The 23,270-nt window shown below is 38.4% G+C and overlaps 1 pseudogene; it reads left to right on the top strand.

The window, feature by feature from the left end:
- The window catches only part of LOC129038155 (popy Class I histocompatibility antigen, A-1 alpha chain-like), a 48,285-nt pseudogene that overhangs the window by 22,401 nt on the left and 2,614 nt on the right, over positions 1-23,270 (top strand).

Genomic DNA, 23,270 nt, shown 5'->3' on the forward strand with positions numbered 1-23,270 from the left:
TTTGGTTAAAATATAAATGTGGGCAGGATTTAGAAAAAGGGAAGTTGCTTTTATCTTGAGGGCATTTGCCAAATCTGGAAAAATCTTAGCTTTGGTTTTCTCAGCTTCATATGGTATAGTGCAAAGGAGATGATTCTCAGAACTTGTTTGTATAGGGAGTATAAGAGGAGACACTTTTGTGTACCCCATGAAATATGGGAAACAAAAGATGTGTTTCCTCAGGGTAAGAAAAGAAAATCTGTTTCATCCCCCAACACAAGAGTATTCTAAAGAAATTTGCCTTTCAGTCAGCAAAACCTGTTTTTGAGAATTTACAACCACCAGCCAGCACTCCTGCAGATTTGTTGCCCAAACTATCTTTACCGTTTTGGGCCAAAATAACCTCAAAGCATGATTTTGATTAATAATTGTCCTGGATTAGCGATGATCCAAAAATTGGAAGAAGGAAACAAAAATCTCTATAGGAGTGCATATTTAACCATATGTCAAAGAATTTGCCCAAATAATTCTACAAGGAAAAAGCTGCTCAGAGCATGAACTGTATAAGGTACAAGTGGAGAAAAGTCAGTCTGATTGAGAACCAGTGGAAACAATAGATAAGAGGCTCATAAAGCTTCAATATTTGAATTATGAAACAAAATAACGTAACTAGTATTACATTTAAAAAAATTATGAGCTGGGCACGGTGGCTCATGCCTGTTATCCCAGCACTTTGGGAGGCTGAGGTGGGCGGATCCCTGAGGCGGGGAGTTTGAGACAGCCTGACCAACATAGAAAAACCCCGTCTCTACCAAAAATAGAAAATTAGCTGGGCGTGGTGGCACACGCCTGTAATCCCCACTACATGGGAGGCTGAGGCAGGTGAATCACTTGAAACTGGGAAGCGGGGGTTGTGGTGAGCCGAGATTGCACCACTGCACTCCAGCCTGGGCAACAAGATCGAAACTCTGTATCAAAATAATAATAATAATAATATAATAATAATAATTATGACAAGCTTGAAAATACCTACAAAATGTATTAACCTAAAAATGACCTGTTTTTCAAAAGAACTAAAGTTAGTTTTTAGGAAGTAAAATTAACTTTGATTTTAAAATGTTTAACTTAGTTGAATTAAAAATTAAAAAGTCATGGTCTATTGACTTTTGCTTTGGATTATGATGGAATAACAAGGACCAGATTTACTCTCATGCCTTAAGCACAACAAACTCAAAATAATATATGAAAAAATAGCTATGTACTCAGATACTAGACAGCAGGTATCCCAGAGACTGTGATCTCTGGGAGAAGGGGAATAGAAGAGGTAAGGTCTACAGTTGTCCAGCTTCCTTCCTGGACAGAGTTTCCAAGGCAGAGTGCAGAGAGGCAGAGCCCTAACCAGGAGGTTCACTGAGGCGAGGGGACAGAGTTGTGAACTTGGAGACTCCAGGACATCCAGAATATGCAAAGATGAAGGCACATAGAAAAGACAGCTGATGATAAAAAGCACTGTAAGTCTGCAGGAGGTACCCCTCAAATTTCAGTTAATCAGCATATTATATAAGGGAACTACCCAAAGACAGGGAAATAATTATCCGAAAGGACTTCAGAGAATAGTACCCAGTGATATACAGGGCTGGAAATAATGCCCGCTCCCACTAGCCAGACTGGAAAACCTCATAATTTGCTGAGCATTGGATAGAGTATTCTGAAGGGTCTTATGTCAGCAGTGGTAAATAATTAGCCCCGGACTAAACACTTTTTGTTTTTTTGCTAACAGATATTAAAAGACTTAAAATGATCAAACAGCTCCTGAATAACTTAATTTGTCCCAGTAAAAAAAAAGCTCAGCCAGGCACAGTGGCTCATGCCTGTAATCCTAGCACTTTGGGAGGCCAAGGTGGGCAGATCACCTGAGGTTGGGAGTTCGACACCAGCCTGACCAACATGAAGAAATCCCGTCTCTACTAAAAATGCAAAATTAGCCGGGCATGGTGGTGCATGCCTATAATCCCAGCTACTCGGGAGGCTGAGACAGGAGAATTGCTTGAACCCAGGAGGCGGAGGTTGCAGTGAGCCAAGTTCTCACCATTGCACTCCAGGCAACAAGAGTGAAACTCTGTCTCAAAATAATAATAAAATAAAAAGCTCATGAATACTTATAGAATGCAAAAATATCTGGCACCTAACCTGGTAAAGTCATGTCTGGCATTAAATAAAAACAATCACCAGGCATATAATAAAAACAAGAAAATACAACTCAGAAGGCAGAGAAAACAATCAGTCTAAAGTTACCTAGAACTGACATAGATGTCAGAATTAGCAGGCAATAACATAAAACAGTTATTGTAAATGTATTCCATATGTTCAAAAAGTTACACAGAGACATGAAAGATACATAAAACATCAAAATCAAACTTCCAAAGATGAAAATGTCAGACATAAAATACACTGGATGTGAGGTGAGATTAATGGTAAACTTTATGTTGTAGATTAAACAGTGACTTTGAAGACATAGAAATAGAAACTTTCTGGGCCAGGTGCGGTGGCTCAAGCCTGTAATCCTAGCACTTTGGGAGGCTTAGATATAGAAGGAATGTATCTTACCAGGATAAGGGCTATGACAAACTCACAACTAACATCATACTCAATGGCAAAAGTTGCATACTTTTCCTGTAAGATCAGGAACAAGAAAATGATGCCCACTCTGGCCACATCTATTCAACATTGTACTGCTAATTCTAGGCAGAGTAATTAGGGAAGAAAAAGAAAAGGGATCTAAATTGGAAAAAAAGAAGTCAAATTGCCTCTGTTTGTAGATCACGAGATCTTATATGTGGAAACCCCAAACACTCCACCAAAATACTACTGGCACTGAAAAAAAAAAAATCAGTGAAGTTGCAGCATACAAAATCAGCATACAAAAGTTAGTGGTACTTTTATATACTTACCAAAAACTGTCTGAAAAAGAAATCAATAAAATAATCTCAGTTATAACAGTATCAAAAAGAATAAATTACTTAGGAATAAATTTGATCAAGGAGCTGAAAAATCTGCACACTGAAAACCATAACATAATTGGAAAAAAAGAACCATAATTGGAAAAAAAAGAAGTCAAATTGCCTCTGTTTGCAGATCACAAGATCTTATACGTAGAAACCCCAAACACTCCACCAAAATACTGTTGGAACTGAAAAAAAATCAGTGAAGTTGCAGGATAGAAAATCAGCATACAAAGATTAGTAGTACTTTTATATGCTTATAAAAAACTATCTGAAAAAGAAATCAAGAAAACAATCTCAGTTATAACAGTATCAAAAAGAATAAATTACTTAGGAATAAATTTGATCAAGGAGCTGAAAGATCTGCACACTGAAAGCCATAACAGGGACAAAAAAAATTGAAGAAGCCATAAAATAATTGGAAAGATATCCTTGTTCTTGGATCAGAAGAATCAATATTGCCAAAATGTCCATACTACCCAAAGCAATCAACAAATTTAATGTAACCCCTATCAAAATTCCAGTGGGATTTTTAACTGAATTAGACAATCTCAAAAGTCGTATGGAACCACAAAAGAACTGCAATAGCTACAGCAAATATATAAAAAAATGAAATCAGTAAAGAAATTTCTGTACCCCCATATTAATTGCAGCACTATTCACAATGGCCAAGATATAGAAACAAAGTAAGTGTTTATTGATTAATGGATGATTAAAGACATTGTGATACACACACATATACACACACACGAATATTATTCAGATATGAAAAGAAAGGAAATACTGCCATTTGTAACAACATGGATAAACCTGAAGGACATTATGCTAAGTGAAATAAGCCAAACACAGAAAGAAAAATACTGTATGATCTCATTTATATGTGTAATCTATAAGTGGAATTCAGAGAAACAGAGGTAGAAACAGTCAATTGAATTAACTTAACTTTGACCTGAGGCTGCCTGTGTACCTAAGTCAGTAGGTAAACAAATCAAAACCTGAGTTAGGAGTATAACTGTTAGCTGGGGTTCACCCAATCACAAGCAGCCAACTCATCACACCATGCCCAAATAAGGCAAATGCCTAGCTGTAGACAATCAGGTGATTTTTCTTCTTCTGTGTCTGGCACATAAAGGGTTGCTGCGCACACTCCTGGGTGGAGCTTTCTGACCCTCTCCTGGTTCTGAGTGCTGCCAAATTTGTAAATTATTTTTTGCTCAAATAAACTCTTCTAAATTTAGTTTGTCTAAAGTTGTTGGATTTTTTTTTTTTTTTTTTTTTTTAGTGGTTACTAGGAGTCATGTGTAGGGGAAATGGGGAGATGTTGGTAAAAGTTTACCAACTTGCAGTTATAAGGTGAATAAGTTCTGGAAACCTAATGTACAGTGTGAAAGGAAAAATAATCTCAGGTCCCCAAAATCACTAAGCCAAAGTGATTTGGGCTTACAACAGGATGGCAACTATTGGTATACTTGAAATTTACTAAGAGAATAGATCTTAAGTATTCTCACCACACACAAAAATATTAACTATGTGTCATAGATATGTTAATTAGCTTGATTGTGGTAATCATTTTACAATATATATGCATTTTAATAATCATGTTGTACAACTTGAATATATATAATTCTTGTTTGTCAATTATCCTTCAATAAAGCTAGGGAAAAATAAAATACTTAGAAATAAATGTAATAAAAAAAGTATGAAATTTATACTACAAAAAAACCCGACAATATTTTTACAGAAATCAAAGAACTAAATAAATAAAAAGATGTTCTATTTTTATGGATCAGAAGACAATATTATTAAGATGGCAGTATATCAAAATTGGTCTACAAATTCAATGCAGTTCTATCAAAATCCCAGCTGACTGCTTTGCAGAAACTGACAAGATGATATTAAAATTTATATGGAAATTCAGTGAACTACAAAAGTTACAAAACTTTTGACAAAGAACAGAGTTTGAGGAACTATACTTGCTCATGGCAAAAGTTACTACAAAGCTGCAATAATCAATACAGAGTGATACTGACATAAGGATAGACATACAGAGCAATAGAATAGAGAGGCTAGAAATAAAAGTTTATAATTATGGTCAATTAAATTTCAAAAATACTGCCAAGGCAATTCAGTGGGGGAAAGAAAAATCTTTTTGAGAAATTATACACAATTCAATAGCAATAAAACAAATAACCTAATTCAAAAGTGGACAAAGGACTTGAATAAACATCTTTCCAAAGAAGACATACAAATGACCAACATGTATATGAGATGGTGCTGAATGTAACTAATCAGAAAAATGCAAATCAAAATTGCAATGAAGTGTTACCTCACCCCTGTCAGAATAGTTATTATCAAAAAGATAAGAGGTAATAAGTGTTAATGAGGGTGTAGAGGAAAGGGAATCCTTATACATGGTTGGTGGGAATGTAAATTGGTACCAGCATTATGGAAAACAGTATGGTCTTCCCTCAAAAAATTAAAACGATCTTTCCTTAAAAAAATTAAAAACAGAACTACCAGTATAAGATCCAGCAGTTTTACTTCTGGGCATGTATCCAAGGAAAATGAAATCAGTATCTCAAAGAAATATTTGCACCCATATGTTTATCACAGCATTATTTCCTGGAAATAACCTGAATGTCTGTCAATTGATGAATGGATTAAAAATATATTTTACTCTGTTTTATGCTGCTATAACACAATATCACAGACTGGGTAATTTATAACAAATAGAAATGTATTTTCTCTCAGTTCAGGAGGCTATGAATCCAAGATCAAGGCACTGGCTACTGGTGAGAGCCATCTTGCTGCATCATCACGTGACTGAAGGTAGAAGGGCAAGTAAAGTACAGAGAACACACTCCTGGAAGCCCTTTTATAAAGGCATTAAAACCACCCCCAACGGTGGAACCCTCATGGTCCAATCACCTCTCAAACTTCTCACCTCCTAATAATGTTACAATAGCAATTAAATTTCAATATGCAGCTGGGTGCGGTGGCTCACTCCTGTAATCCCAGCACTTTGGGAGGCTGAGGTGGGAGGACTGCTTGAGTCCAGGAGTTCAAGACCAGCCTGGGCAACACAGTGAGACCCCCATCGCTAGAAATATATATATACTTCAACCCATGTTGAAATATAAATGGGTTGAAACAACATGGGATTTGGAGGGGTCAAAAATTCAAACCATAGCAATGTGGTGTGTATGTATACACACACACACAGAATGGAATAGTAGCCACAGAAAAAGGAAGTACTGACATTTGCAACAACATGGATGAACCTGGAGGATATTATATTAAGTGAAATAAGCCAGACACAGAAAGACAAATATTATATAACCTCATATTTGCAATCTAAAACAAGTGAAACTCATGGAAACAGAGGTAGAATGGTGGTTACCAGGGGCTTGAGTGGGAGAAATGGGGAGATGTTGGTCAAAGGGTGCAAATTCTCCGTTATATAATGAACAAGTTCTAGAAATCTAATGTTCAATATGGGCAGTAATGGATTTGTTAATTTGATTGCAATAATAATCATACAATGTATATGTGTATTAAATCATCATGATGTATGCCATGCATAACTTTGTCAATTAAATGTTTTTTAAATATGAAATGGCCAATGGTTAGAAAAAAATTGTGCTGATGTAACTGTATATCCACCTGCAAAAGAATGAAGTTTGACCCTACCTCATATCATATACATAAATGCATATGGACCAAAGACCTTAACATGGACCAAAGACCTAAATGTTAGTGCTAAAACTATAAAACTTACAAACAAAAAATATATGCAAAAACCTTCATGACCTCGGATTAAGCAGTGTTTTTTTAAATACGATACCAAAACACAAGTAACAATAAACCAAACAGATAAATTTGATCTCAACAAAGTTTAAAACTCTGTGTTCCAAAGAATACAATCAAAAAAGTAAAAATACCACCCTCAGGCTAGGAGAAAGTATATATATATCTTATATGTGAGAAAGAATTAGTATATAGAACACATAAACTCTTACAAGTCAAAAATTAAAAGACAAATAATACAAGTAAAAAATGAACAAAGGGCTGAATAGATACTTCTCCACAGGAGATATAAAGATGGCTAATAAGAATATGAAAAGATGCTTGGCACTGTTAATCATCAGGGAAATGCAAATTAAAAGCACAATGATATACCCCTGCACGGTCACTGGGATAGCTAGAATAAATAAGACAGATATCAATAAGCAGTGGTGAGGATGTGGAGCAACTGGAATTCTTGGACACTGCTGGTAAGAATGTAAAATGGTGCAGCCTCTTAGAGAACAGTCTGGCAGTTCCTCAAAGTTTGAATATAGTTAGTATTTGACCCAGCAATTCCATTCCTAGGTATATACCCAAGAGAAATGAAAACATGTCCATGCAAAAATTTGCACATAATGGTCAAGCAGCATTATTCTCAATGGCTGAAAAGTGGAAACAATACAGATGCCCATGAACAAATGAATGAATAAGATGTGGTCAATCTATGGAATGGAATATTTGGCCATAAAAAGAAATGCAGTACTAATAAATGCTGCAATGTGGATGAACCTTGAAAACATTATGCTATGTGAAAGACGCCAGTCACAAAAGACCATCCATTATGTTATTTCATTTATATGAAATGTCTATAAGAAATAAATTTGTAGAGAGAAAGTAGATTAGTGGTTGCCTAGGACTGAGGAAATGTTGGAGGGAAAAATGGGGATGACTGCTTGAGAATAAATGTACATGGGTGATGAAAATGTTCTAAAAATAGTTTTGAAGTGATGAACATGTTCTACAATTGATTGTGGTGATGGTTGCATTATGAATATGCTAAAAACCATTGAGTTTAAATGGTTGAATAATATGATATATGAATTTTATCTTAATGAAACTGTTCTAATGAAAAATGATGGCTCACATGAAATAAAATTGATGTGCCAGAGCCGCCATGGCAGATTGTGGAGAAAGAGACCAAAAGGCTCAGAGCAGTGAGCATGCTGGCATAGATAGATACACTCTATAAAACTGGATCGTGCACTGGGTGACTGTTTATTTGGAAGGGCCCAAAGGAAACTCTATTCATCAGGCAACAAGTCATGGGCAGGTGAACGGGGTATTAACTTAATTTTGTCCTTCGTGGGCTGGAGCTGACTCTATGAGATGATATTGGAGAACTTGGTGCCCTAGCAACAATGGGACAGTAGGATCCCAGAAAGCTAGAGGCCAGCTGGCAGCAAGGCAGAATCAAAATGGACAAAATTCCCAAAATAGTGAGTAATGTTAGAATGGAAGCCAGGAAATCCTGACTGCAAGGGAGTTAGGGAAATTACTAAGACTATGGTGTTTCTAGTTAGGCAGCCTATAAGACTGTTGTTTAATATTAGAATCAATAGATGAAAAATAGATGAGCTGAAGTCTGAGATTAATTTCTCCAATAGAAGTTTAAAATCCCTTGTCCAGTTTCCAGACCTGAGCCAGTTCTTAGATCCAGAATCCATTCATTGAAGGAGTCACGTCCCCTGATGAAGTATCTGCAACACCATAAGTGTGTACAGTAGACACTCTCTACACCCTTCCCTAAAGGGATCAATGGCCATTTACTCAGATATCAAGACACTGATAAAGGGGAATGCCCAGATATTTTTAGGTCTATTGGATACAGGGTCCAATTTCACACTGATACCTGGGGAACCAAAGCACCCTCATGGACTTCCATTAGAGGAGAGGCACATGGGGAACTGAAAATAATTTCCTGTCTCAGGTCCACCCCTATCTCAGTGGATTCTCTGTGTCCACACATCCACTTGGTGGTTATTTTTCTGGTTTCCAAATATGTAATTGATGGATTTATTTTGTACATTAGTTATTTCACTCACACATTAGTCATTTCACCTGTGGAGTAAAGGATTTGCAGTAAGAAAGGCCAAGTGGATGCCCCTAAGAGAGCTTCTAATATCGACCAAGATAGAAATTTTAAAACAATGTAGTATTTGAGGGGCAATGAAATAAACTGTCACTCAAGGACATAAAAGATGCAGGGGTTGTGGTTTCATCATCAACTATTGAATTCACCACTCCAGTTCTAGCAAAAATTGGATGGATGATAACAGATGACAGTGGATTAATGAAAACGTAACCTATAATTAGCCCCAACTTCAGCAGCTGTGCTGAATGTGATATGTTTAAAAAGAAAAGCAGATTTATTGTTTTTGTATATTATATAATGCCATTGATCTGCCTAAATGCATTTTTTTAAATACCTATAAAAAGGAGGGCCAGAAGCGAGTTTTATTCACAGAGGACAAATAATAATACATTTTTAAAAATATTTTATTTTTGATTTTCAATTTTTGTGGGTACATAATAGCTGCATATATTTATGGGGTACATTAGATGTTTTGATACAGGTATGCAATGTGAAATAAGCACATCATGGAGAATGGGGTATCCATTCCCTCAAGCATTTATCCTTTGAGTTACAAACAATTCAATTACACTATTTTTAAATGTGCAATTATTATTGACTATAGTCCCCCTGCTGTGCTATCAAATAGTAGGTCTTATTCCTCTAAAATTTTTTTTACTCATTAAACATCCCCACCTTCCCTTCAGCCCCCTACTACCATTCCTAGCCTCTGGTAACCATTCTTCTACTCTGTATGTCCATTAGTTCAATTGTTTTTAATTTATGTCCCACAAATAAGTGAGAACATGCCATGTTTGCCTTTCTGTGCCTGGCTTATTTCATTTAACATAATGATCTCCACTTCCATCCATGCTGTTGCAAATGACTGGATCTCATTCCTTTTTATGGCTGAATAGTACTTCATTGTGTATACATACCAAATTTTCCTTATCCATTCATCTGCTGTTGGACATGTAGGTTGCTTCCAAATCTTAACTATTGTAAACAGTGCTGTAACAAACATAGGAGTGCAGATATCTCTTCCATATACTGATTTTCTTTTCTTTTTTGAGACAGGGTCACGCTTTGTCACCCAGGCTGGAGTGCAGTGGCATGATCTTGGCTCACTGCAACCTCCACCTCCTAGGTTCAAGTGATCCTACCTCAGCCTCCACAGTAGCTAGGACTATAGGTGTGCACCACTACACTTGCCTAATTTTTTTTTTGTATTTTGTAGAAATCAGGATTTGCCATGTTGCTCGGGCTGGTCTTGAACTTCTGGGCTCAAGTGATCTGCCCTCCTCGGCCTCGCATAGTGCTGAGATTACAGGTGTGAGCCACCATGCAAAACCCTGGTTTTCTCTTTTGTGGGGTATATACCCAGCAGTAGGATTGTTGCATCATATCGCAACTCAATTTTTAGTTTTCTGAGGAACCTCTAAACTGTTACCTATAGTGGTTGTACGAATTTACATTCCCATCAACAGTGTACGAGGGTTCCCTTTTTTTCACATCCTCACCAGCATTTGTTATTGCCTGTCTTTTGGATATAAGCCATTTTAACTGGGGTGAGATTATATCTCATTGTAGTTTTGATTTGCATTTCTCTGATGATCAGTAATCATCAGCACCTTTTCATATGCCTGTTTGCCATTTTTATGTCCTTTTTTTTTTTCTTTCTTTCTTTCTTTCTTTTTTTTTTTTTTTTTGAGACAGTGTCTCTCACTCTGTCGCCCAGGCTGGAGTGCATTGATGCAATTATGATTCACTGCAGCCTCAACCTCCCCAGGTTCAAGTGATCCTCCCATCTCAGCTTCCTAAGTAGCTGGGACTACAGGTGTGCATCACCACTCCCAGCTATTTTTTATTTTTGTATTTTGCAGAAATGGGGTTTGACCATATTGCTCAGTCTGGTCTCAAACTTCTGGGCTCAATTCCACCTGCCTTGGCCTCCTAAAGTGCTAGGATTACAGGCATAAGCCACTGTACCTGGCTTTGTATGTCTTCTTCCTTTTTCTTTTCTTTTTTTTTTTTTTTTTTTTGAGATGGAGTCTCACTTTGTTGCCCAGGCTGGAGTGCAGTGGTGTGATCTCGGCTCACTGCAACCTCTGCCTCCCAGGTTCAAGCAATTCTCCTGCCTCAGCCTCCTGAGTAGCTGGGATTACAGGTGTGCACCACCACGCCTGGCTTATTTCTGTATTTTTAGTAGAAACAGAGTTTCACAATGTTGGTCAGGCTGGTCTCAAACTCCTGACCTCAAGTGATCCACCCGCCTGGGCCTCCCAAAGTGCTGGGATTACAGGCATGAGCCACCACGCATGGCCTGTATGTCTTCTTTTGAGAAATGTCTATTCAAATCTTTTGCCCATTTTTTACTTAGACTTTCAGAATTTTTTTTTTTTTTTTTTTTTTTTTTTACTATAGAGTTGTTTGAGCTTCTTATATACTCTGGTTATTATTTCTTTGTCAGATGGGTAGTTTGCAAATATTTTCTCCCATTCTGTGGGTTGTCTCTTTATTGATTGTATCCTTTGCTTTGTAGAAGCTTTTAAACTTGATGTGATACTACTTGTCCAGTTTTATTTTGGTTGCCTGTGCTTGTGGGGTATTGCTCAAGAAATTTTTGGCCAGACTACTGTCCTGGAGGTTTTCCCCAATGTTTTCTTATAGTAGTTTCATAGTTTGAGGTCTTAGATTTAAGTCTTTATTACATTTTGAATTTATTTTTTATTTTTTATTTTTTGAGACGGAGTCTTGCTCTGTCCCCAGGCTGGAGTGCAGTGGCATGATCTCAGCTCACTGGAACCTCTACCTCCTGGGTTCAAGCGATTCTCCTGCCTCAGCCTCCTGAGTAGCTAGGACTGCAGGCACGTGCCATCATGCCCAGCTAATTTTTGTATTTTTAGTAGGCGGGGGTGGGTTTCACCATGTTGGTCAGGATGGTCTCGATCTCTTGACCTCGTGATACGCCTGCCTCACCCTCCCAAAGTGCTGAGATTACAGGTGTAAGCCACCATGCCTAGCCTTGATTTGACTTTTGTCTACAGTGAGAGGTAGGGTTCTAGTTTCATTCTTCTGCATATGGATATCCAGTTTTCCCAGCACCATTTCATTTAAGAGACTGTCTTTTCTTTCCTCCAGTATAAGTACTTGGCAACTTTGTCAAAAATGAGTTCCCTGTGAGTGTGTGGATTTGTTTCTAGGTTCTCTATTCTGTTCTGTTGGACTATGTGTCTGTTTTTATGTCAGTACTGTGCTGTTTTGGTGATTATAGCTCTGTAGCATAATTTGAAGTCAGGTAATGTGATTCCTCCAGTTTTGATCTTTTTGCTTGAGACAATTTTGGCTATTCTGGGCATTCTGTGTTTTCATACAAATTTTGGGATTTTTTTTCTATTTCTCTGAAGACTATTATTGGTATTTTGATAGGGATTGCATTGAATCTGTAGATTGCTTTGGGTAGTATGGACATTTTAACAATATTGATTCTTCCAATCCATAAAGATGGAATTTTTTCCAATTTTTTTTTGTGTCCTCTTCAATTTCTTTCATCAATGTTTTATAATTCTCCTCATAGATAGCTTGCACATTTTTGGTTAATTCCTAGGTATTTAATTTTATGTGTGGCTATTGTAAATGAAATTACCTTTTTAAATTTAAAGTTTTTCAAATTGTTCACTGTTGGCATATAGAAATGCTACTGGTTTTTATATGTTGATTTTGTGTCCTGCAACTTTACTGAATTTATTGATTCTAATAGTTTTCCTGTGGAGCCTTTAGGTTTTTTCCAAATATAAGTTCATATCATCTGCAAACTAGGCTAATTTAACTTCTCCCTTTCCAGTTTGGATGGCCTTTATATCTTCTCTTGTCTGATCGCTCTAGCTAGAACATCCAGTACTTTGTTGAATAACAGTGGTGACAGTGAACATCCCTGTTGTGTTCCAGATCTTATAGGAAACGCTTTCACTTTTTCCCCATTCAGTATGATACTAGCTGTGGGTCTGTCATATCTGGCTATTATGCTGAGGTATATTTATTTTATACACAGTTTTCTGAGGGTTTTTATCATGAAGGGATGTTGGATTTTATAAAATACTTTTTCAGCATCAATAGAAATAATCATATGGTTTTAATCATTCTTTTTGATATGATGTATTACATTGATTGATTTGCATGTGTTGAACCATCCTTGCATTCCAGGGATAAATCCCACTTGGTTGTGATAAATGATTTTTTTTTTAATGGAGTCTTACTCGGTCACCCAGGCTGGAGTGCAGTGCCACAATCTCAGCTCACTGCAACCTCCGCCTCCTGGGTTCAAGCGATTCTCCTGCCTCAGTCTCCGGAGTAGCTGGGATTACAGGCATGCACCACCACACTCAGCTAATTTTGTATTTTCAGTAGAGATGAGGTTTCACCATGTTGGTCAGGCTGGTCTCGAACTCCTGACCTCAGGTGATCTGCCCACCTCGGCCTTCCAAAGTGCTGGGATTAGAGGCTTAAGCCACTGCACCTGACCCTGATGAATGATCTTTTTAATGTATTGTTGAATTTAGTTTGCTAATATTTTGCTGAGGATTCTGGAATCAATATTCATCAGAGAAATTGGCCTGCAGTTTTCTTTTTTTGATGTGTCTTTGTCTGGTTTTGGTATCAGGGTGATACTGGTCTCCTAGAATGACTTTGGAAATATTCACTCCTCCTCTATTTTTCAATAGCTTGAGTGGGATTAGTATTAGTTCTTCTTTAAATGTTTGGTAGAATTCAACAGTGAAGCCATTGGGTCCTTGTTTTTCTTTAGTGGGAGACTTTTTATTATGGCTTCAACCTTGTTACTTGTTATTAGTCTGTTCAGGTTTTGGATTTCTTCCTGGTTCAGTAGGTTGTATGTGTCCAGAAATTGTCAATTTCTTCTAGATTTTCCAATTTATTGGCATATAGTTGCTCATAGTAGCCCCTAATGATCCTTTGAATTTCTGCAGTGTCAGTTGTAATGTCTTTTTCATTTCTGATTTTATTTATTTGTACCTTGTCTCTTTTTTCTCAGTCTTTCTAAAGGCTTGTCAGTTTTGTTTAACTTTTGAAAAAAAGCAACTTTTTGTTTCATTGTTCTTTTGCATTGATTTTTATTTCAATTTTATTTATTTATGCTCTGATTTTTATTATTTCTTTGCTTCTAATTTTGTGTTTGTTTTGCTCTTGCTTTTCTGGTTCTTTAAGGTTCATTGTTAAGTTGCTTATTTGAAGTTTTTCCTCTTCTTTCATGTAGGCACTTAATAGCTATAAATTTGCCTCTTAGTACTGCTTTTGCCGTATCCCATAGGTTTTGGTATGTTGTGTTTCCTTTATCATTTGTTTCAAGAAATTGTTCAATTTCCTTCTTAATTTCTTCATTGACTCGATGGTCATTCAGCAGCATATTGTTTAATTTTCATGTATTTGTATAGTTTCAAAAATTCCTCTTGTTATTAGTTTCTAGTTGTATTCCACTGTGGTCAGAGAAGATGCTTGATAGTATTCCATTTTTTTAATGTTTTAAGACTTGTGACCTAACATATGGTCTATCCTTGAGAATGATACATGTGCTAAAAAAGAATGTGTATTCTGCAGCCATTGGATAAAATGTTCTGCAGGTATGTATTAGATCCATTTGATCTACAGTGCAGATTAAGTCTGATGTTTCATTTTCTGTCTGGAAGATCTGTCCAGTGCTGAAAATGTGATGTTGAAGTCTCCAGCTATTATTGTATTGGGGTCACTCTCTCTCTCTAGTTCTAATCATATTTGCTTTATATATCTGGGTGCTGCATTGTTGAGTGCATATATATTTATATTTGTTATATCCTCTTGCTGAATTGAACCCTGTATTAGTCTATTCTTGCACTGCTATAAAGAAATACCTGAGACTGGGTAATATATAGAGAAAAGAGGTTTAATTGGCTCACAGTTCTGCAGGCTGTACAGGAAGCATGGCTGGGGAGGCCTCAGAACACTTACAATCATGACAGAAGGTGAAGGGGAGGCAAGCCTGTCTTACATGGCTGGAGCAGGAGGAAAGTGGGAGGAGGTGGCACATACTTTTAAACAATCAGATCTCACAATAAGTCACTCACTATCATGAGAACAGCACCCAGGGGGATGGTGTTAAACCATGAGAAACCACCCCCATTATCCAATCCTTTTCCACCAGGTTCCACATCCAAAATTTAGGATTACAATTGAACATGAGATTTTGGTGGGGATGCAGATCCAAACCATACTATTCCACCTCTGGTGTCTCCCAAATCTCATGTCCTTCTCATACTGCAAAATACAGTTATATCTTCCCAACAGTCCCTGAAAGTCTTAACTCATTCTAGCATTAATTCAAAAGTCCAAAGTCCAGAGTCTCACCTGAAACAAGGCAAGTCTCTCCCACCTGTGAGCTTACAAAATAAAAAAACAGTTAGTTACTTCCAACATACAGTGGGGGTACAGGAATTGGGTAAATACTCCCATTCCAAAAGTGAGAAATTGGCCAAAAGAAAGGGGCTACTGGACCCATGCAAGTCTGAAACCCAGCAGGTAGTCATTAAATCTTAAAGCTCCAAAATAGTCTCCTTTGACTCCATATCTCACATCCAGGGCACATTGGTGCAAGGGGTGGGCTCCCAAGGCCTTGGGCAGCTCAGCCCCTGGGACTTTGCAGGGTAAGCCACTGTCGCTGCTTTCATGGGCTGGCATTGACTGCCTGTGGCTTTTCCAGGTGTACAGTGCAAGCTGTCATTGACAGATCTACCATCCTGGAATCTGGAGGACAGTGGCTCTCTTCTCACAGCTCCACTAGGCAGTACACCAGAGGGGAAGCTGTGTGGGAACTCCAACCCCAAATTTCCCCTCCACACTACCCTAGTAGAGGTTCTCCATGAGGGCTCTGTCCCTGCAGCTGGCTTCTGCCTGGACATCCAGGCTTTCCCACACATACTCTGAAATCTAGGTGGAGGCTCCCAAGCCTCAATTCTTGCACTCTGTGCACCTACAGGCTTAATTTAACACCACATGGGAGCCACTAAGGCTTACAACTTGCATCCTTTGGAGCAGCAGCCTGAGCTGTACCTGGGGCCCTTTGAGCTGAAGCTGGAGCTGGAGCAGCTGGAATTTGGAGAGCAGTTTCCTGAGGCTGTGCAGGGCAGCAGGACCCTGAGCCTGGCCCAGGAAACCATCTTTCCCTCCTAGGCCTTTGGGCCTGTGATGGGAGAGGCTGCCCCCAAAGTATCTGAAATGCCTTCAAGGTGTTTTTCCCACTATCTTGGCTATCAACATTTTGCTCCTTGTTACTTGCAATTTTCTGCAGCTAGCTTGAATTCCTCTCCACAAAATGGGTTTTTTCTTTTCTACAACATGGCCAGGCTGCAAATTCTCCAAACTTTTACACTCTGCTTCCTTTTTAAATATAAGTTTCAGTTTCTTGTCATGTCTTTGCTCACAAATATGAGCACAGACTACCAGAAGCAGCCAGGCCACATCTTGAACACTTTGCTGCTTAGAAATTTCTTCTGCCAGATACCCTAAATCTTTGCTCTCAAGTTCAAAGTTCCACAGATTCCTAGGGCAGGGGCACAATGTCTCCAACCACAATGTCCTAACAAAAGTGACCTTCACTCCAGGTCCCAATAAGTCCCCCATCCCATCTGAGACCTCCTCAGCCTGGACTTCATTGTCCATATCACTATCAGTATTTTGGTCAAAACAATTTACAAATCTCTAAGAAATTCCAAACTTCCCCTCATCTTCCTATCTTCAGAGCCCTCCACACTCTTCCAACCTCTGTCTATTACCCTGTTTCCACATTTTCAGGTATCTTTCTAGCAATGCCTCACTCCTCTTTACCAATTTTCTGTATTATTGTTCTCACACTGCTCTAAAGAAATACCCAAGACTTGTTAATTTATGAAGAAAAGAGGTTGAATTGGCTCATAGTTCCACAGGCTGTTCAGGAAGCACAGCAGCATCTGATTCTGGGAAGGCCTGAGGGAGCTTTTACTCATGGAATAATGCAAAGTGGGAGCAAGCATCTACATAGCAGGAGTAGACCAAGGCAAGCGGGTGGTGTGGAGAGGTGCTATACACTTTTAAGCAACCAGATTTCAGAAGAACTCACTATCATGAGAAGAGCACTAAGAAGATGGTGCTGAATTTTCATGAAAGATCCACCTCCATGATCCAATCACGTCCCACCAGGCCCCACCTCCAACATTGAGGATTACAACAGAACACAAAATTTGGGTGGGGACACAGAAATGGAAACCATATTAACCCCTTTATCATTGTATAGTGACTTTATTTGTCTCTTATAGTTTTTGTATCAAAATCAATACTCCTCTTTTTTCTGGTTTCCATTGGCATGGAATAACTTTTTCCAACTCTTTACTTTCAGTCTATGTGTGTCTTTATAGGTTAAGTGTGTTTCTTGTAGGCAACAGATCAATGGGTCTTGTTTACTCCATTCATTCAGCCAGTCTATGTCTTTTGATTGGAGAGTTTAGTCCATTTCCACTCAATGTATTATTGATAAGTAAAGACTTACTCCTGCCTTGTTATTTATTTGTTTTCTGGTTGTTTTGTGGTTTTCCTCTTTCTTTTCTTCCTGTCTTCCTTTAGGGAAAGTAATCTTCTCTGGTGATATGATTTAGGTTTTTGCTTTTTATTTTTTATGTATCCAGTGTATGTTTTTAGGTTTGAGGTTACCATAAGGATTACAAATACTATTTTATAACCCATTATTTTAACCTGGTAACACTGTTTGCATTAACAAACAAAAAGAAAACTAATAAAAACTCTACATCTTAACTTCATCCCCCCACTTTTTAACTTTTTGTTGTTTCTAATTTTATCTTATTTTTCTGACTGTGTCTTGAAAAGTTGTTGTAGTTACTATTTTTGATTGGTTTATCATTTATTCTTTCTACTTACACACCACAGTTACAATGTTATCATACTTTGGGTTTTTCTGTGTACTTACTCTTAACAGTGAGTTTTGTACCTTTAGAGGATTCTTTGTTGCTCATTAATGTCCATTTCTTTCTGACCAAAGTACTCCCTTAAGTGTTTCTTATGGGACCAGTCTAGTGTTGATGAAATCCCTCAGCTTTTGTTTGTCTGGGGAAGTCTTTGTTTATTCTTCACATTTGAAGGATATTTTTGCTGGATATATTATTCTAGGATAAAAGGGTTTTTCCCTTCAGCACTTTAACATATGTCATGTCACTCTCTCCTGGATTGTAAAGTTTCCACTGAAAAATATGCTGCCAGATGTATTGGAGCTCCATTGTATGCTATCTGTTTCTTTTCTCTTGCTGCTTTTAGGACCTTTCTTTAACCTTGTCCTGCGGGAGTTTGATTATTAAATGCCTTGAGGTAATCTTTGGGTTAAATTGGCCTGGTGTTCTATAACCTTCTTGTACTTGGATATAAATATCTTTCTGTAGGTTTAGGAACTTCTATGTTATTATCCCTTTCAATAAACTTTCTATTCCTATCTCTTTCTCTATCTCTTCTTTAAGGCCAATAACTCCTAGATTTGCCCTTAAGAAGCTATTTTCTAGATCCTGTAGGCATGCATCATTGTTTTTTATTTTTTGTCTCCTCTGAATGTGTATTTTTCCCTTCTCCTTTTTTTTTTTTTTTTTTTTTTTTTTTTGAGATGGAGTCTTGCTCCTTCACCAGGCTGGAGTGCAATGGTGTGATCTCGGCTCACCGCAACCTCTCCCTCCTGGGTTCAAGCAATTCTCCTGCCTTGGCCTCCCAAGTAGCTGGGATTACAGGCATGAGCCACCACACCTGGCTAATTTTGTATTTTTAGTAGAGATGGGATTTCTCCATGTTGGTCAGGCTGGTCTCGAACTGCTGACCTCAGGTGATCTGCCTACCTCAGCCTCCCAAATTGCTGGGATTACAGTCGTGAGGTGAGCCACTGCGCCTGGCTTTGTTATTGTTAGTAGTGCTGCAATGAACATACACTTGCATGTGTCTTTATGGGGGAATGATTTATATTCCTTTAGGTAAATACCCAGTAATGGGATTGGTGGGTCAAATGGTAGTTCTGCTTTTAGCTCTCTGAGCAATCGCCACACTGCTGTCCACAGTGGTTGAACTAATTTACACTCCTAACAAGTGTATAAGTGTTCCTTTTCTCCATAACCTCACCAACATCTATTAAAAAAGTAGCCATCCTGACTGGCATGAGATGATATCTCATTGTGGTTTTGATTTTTCATTTCTCTAATGATGAGTGATAATTGAGGTTTTCTTTAACATGCTAGTTGGCTGTATGTATGTCTTTTTTGAAAAGTGTCTGTTCGTGTCCTTTACCCATTTTTTAATGGAGTGGGTTTTTTTCCTGTAACTGTGTTTAAATTCCTTATAGATGCTGGATATTAGCCCCTTGTCAGATGCATAGTTTGCAAAAATTTTCTGTTATTCTGTAGATTGTCTGCCCTGTTGTTTCTTTTGCTGTGAAGAAGCCCTTAAATCCGATTTGTCAATTTTTGCTTTTGTTACGATTGCTTTTGGTGTCTTCATCATGAAATCTTTGCCAGTTCCTATGTCCAGAATGGTATTGCCTAAGTTATCTTCAGGATTTTTATAATTTTGGGTTTTAACTCTTTAAACCATCTTAATTTTTGTACATAGTAAAAGGGGTCCAGTTACGATCTTCTGCATATGGCCAGCCAGTTAGCCCAGCACCATTTATTGAATAGGGAGACCTTTCCCCATTGCTTGTTTTTGTCAACTTTGTTGAAAATCAGATGGCTGTAGGTTTGTGGCCTTATTTCTGGGCTCTCTATTCTGTCCCACTGGTCTGTGTGTCTGCTTTTGTACCAGTACCATGCTGTTTTGGTCATGGTAGCCCTGTAGTTTGAAGTTAGGTAATGTGATGCCTCCACCTTTGTTCTTTTTGCTTAGGATTGCCTTGACTACTCAGGCTTTTTGGTTCCATATGAATTTTAAGTTTTTTTCTAGTTCTGTGAAAAATGTAATTGATAGTTTGATAGGAATAGCATTGAATCTATAAATTGCTTTGGGTAGTATGGCCACTTTAATGATATTGATTCTTCCTAGCCATGAGCATGGAAAGTTTTTCCATTTGTTTGTGTCATCTCTGATTTCTTTGAGCAGAGTTTGTGATTCTCATTGTAGAGATCCTTTACTTCCTTGGTTAGCTGCATTCCTAGGTATTTTATTCTTTTTGTGGCAATTATGAATGGGATTGTGCTCCTGATTTGGCTCTTGGCTTGGCTATTGTGTATAGGAATGTTAGTGATTTTTGTACATTGATTTTATCTCCTGAAACTTTGCTGAAATTGTTTATCAGATGAAGGACCTTTTGGGCTGAGGCTATGGGGTTTTCCAGATATAGAATCATATTGTCTGCAAAAAAGGATAGTTTGGCTTTCTCTTTTCCTATTTGGATGCCCTTTATTATTTCTGTTGCCTGACTGCTGTGATCAGGACTTTCAACACTATATTGAATAGGAGTGGTGAGAAAGAGCTTCCTTATCTTGTGCCACTTTTCAAGGGGAATGCTTGCAGCTTTTGCCCATTCAGTATGATGTTGGCTGTGGGTTTGTTATAGTTGGCGCTTATTATTCTGAGTTATGTTCCTTCAATACAAGACGGGAAGCTCCCCAAATCCACATCTCTTGCTTGTGGGGGAGCCATCCTCAGCACATCGGCCCTACCCAACCCACAGTAGATACCAACATCCCTATGATGGATGAGCTATGGGGGAGTCCCCCCAACCCCAGAGAGAGAATTGGCCCCCGATGGGGACTTAGGGAGGGCTGAGTTGGCGAGTTGTGGGAGGTCATCACCAGTGGGGCTCAAGCTCTCCCCTCCAAGCTCCAAGGATCTCCACAGCCACAGGACGCATTCCTTCTCCACTTAGATCTTGTCTCTCTGTGAAGTATCCAATCGCCTTCCATTTCTACTTGGTGTAGGATGTAGGGGGCAATGAATGAGACTGCCGCATATTGCAGAGGGTCCATATCCAAGCACAGGCAGTAGTAGTCACACCACCAGTACCTGTGGTTCCTGCCAGCCCCTCCACTGCCCAGGCCAGACAGTGTCAGTCTGGCAGACGCACCCCCAAGGACTCTCCCTCATGGTGTCTGCTCCTCTGCTCCACCCTTCTGATCTCACAGCTTCTCCTTAGGTGACATTCACACTTTAGACAAAGTTGTTTGGTCCCCTGATTATGATCTCCTTTACTTGCTGTCAGCTCTGCCTGGGAAGAGGTCTATGCTCAGTGCCAGGATACATTGAAAAAGCACTGGATGGGCAGGTGCAGTCTTGGGCTTTACTGTGAACTGTGTTGTTTGGTCAAGTTGTTTAACCTCCACTCTGTTCATCTTGTATATATGGGTGGGGGGGTGAAGACTATGAGCCCACAGGTCTGCTTCTGTGCTCACTGTAACAGATTCTAAGTGCAAGTCCCTGAAACAGGATCATAGTACACAACATTAACATAAGAGGGTACATTACGCACAGAACAGCTTTCCTTGAGGTTCTAGAGAATGCAAACCTTAACATTAATAAGCACCAAACCTCTGCTGAAAAATCCTCTAATGAATTTCAAGGTTAAATATAAATAAACTGTGGGATTGTTCTGCCTAGAGTAGTCACACCCTCCTCGGGGGTCCCACAGTCCACAGGCTCAAACTCCTGATCCAACAGTTACATGCTGCACCAACTTTCAGACTGTCTCTCCCAGTAGGCAGTGAGACCCTAGAAGGCAGGGACTATGTAACAATGACCTGGCAACTTTGTTGAATAGCTGCTCCTATCAAGATCAGCTCGTAAAAAGCCAAGCACTGCTCAGCTTTTATTATGCCTCTTACTGATTTATGCCTTCATTTGGCATTCAAGAACTTGCTCCAATAGTGCCAGTTGGGAGATATTTACTAAAAATTATTAAACTGCAATCTATCCTCTGAACCCACTGTGCTCAATCCCACCACACATCTTGCTGCTCCCTAACGTCTAGCTGCTTATAAAGTCTTTCATTTTCTTCATCCACTCAAATCATACACATCCCTCGGGTTCCATGGAAACTTCCATCTCATTCATGAAACTCCCTGACCACTGGGATATCTGGCCTATGAACTTTAGCAAACTATTTCTCTGCATCTCATCTGGCATTTGAGGAGGGACTGGTCTCTGACATCTCTTGGTATGCCTCACAGAGTCAGTAAAGTGTTCCCAGACCTACAGATACCACCCCATATTGTTAGCTCTTTGAGGATACACACTAGGTTACACTTTTCTGGTTCTCCACCCTGAGCACCCAAAAGGCAGATGATAGGTACATCTCAGCTCCAAAGAGACTGCTGAACATTGAATGAACTAATGTCACACAGAGAAACTGACCCTGGTGACCAGCCTGGGCCAGTTCACTCACGTGACTGTGGGGGCTGGCAAGTACATAATTTTCAGCTTAGATTGGCAGGCTGGAGACCCAGGGAAGAACTGACACTACAGCCTGAGGCCACAGGTAGCAGTGTTGCTGGGTTGCATCATTATCCTAATATTGTCAAAACTTGTAGATAGCCTATTTGCTTTTTGTTGTTGGTGTGTTGTTATTCCTGTGAAAATCATAATTGTGCAGTGTTTTGATATCTATGAATTCAAAAACTTAAACAGAATATTAAGAACAAACTAATAATAAAGTGACAAACTTTGGATATCTTTTTAACATTGTTTCTAAATATTGTAAACATGAAATCTTCTGGACCTCAGAGGGAACAAGCAATATTAATAATGAATCATAATCTGGAACACCTGACATTGTACAAAAAATATAACAACTGGAAATGCCTTTGCAACTAAGAGTTAGTTCAAAGAAACAATAATTTGCACTTCTAAAATTTAAAAAATCCCCAATAACTTTTGACAAAACTCACAGATGGCTTATTATTGCTAGCAATGTAAATACTGGATGCAAATCATGCTCAAAAGCTGTGTGAATAGCCAAAAGTGCTAAGCACATTCTGTCAATGCTCATAATTCAAGGAAAACATTAGCAAAATTCAAAGAAAAAAACTTGAAAAATATTAAGAACAGCTTTGTACAATAAAGTATCTGAAAAAAGCAACAAACAGTGGAAAAATGCCATCAGATGTTAGTATACAGTTTACCCAAATGTGTAATAGAGCATTTTACATCATTAAGTAGAGGCTTTTAAACAATTATACATAGTGCATATCATTGCAGTATAGATTAATGGTTCTGCTGGTTGCAAACCATATTCTACATAAGACAACTTTTGGAAAATTTATTAATCCAAGCAATAAATCATTATCAATGAAGTGTCAACCATTTCACAAAATGTA

The sequence above is a fragment of the Pongo pygmaeus genome, chromosome 5, assembly GCF_028885625.2.
Source record: "Pongo pygmaeus isolate AG05252 chromosome 5, NHGRI_mPonPyg2-v2.0_pri, whole genome shotgun sequence".
Lineage (NCBI taxonomy): Eukaryota > Metazoa > Chordata > Mammalia > Primates > Hominidae > Pongo > Pongo pygmaeus.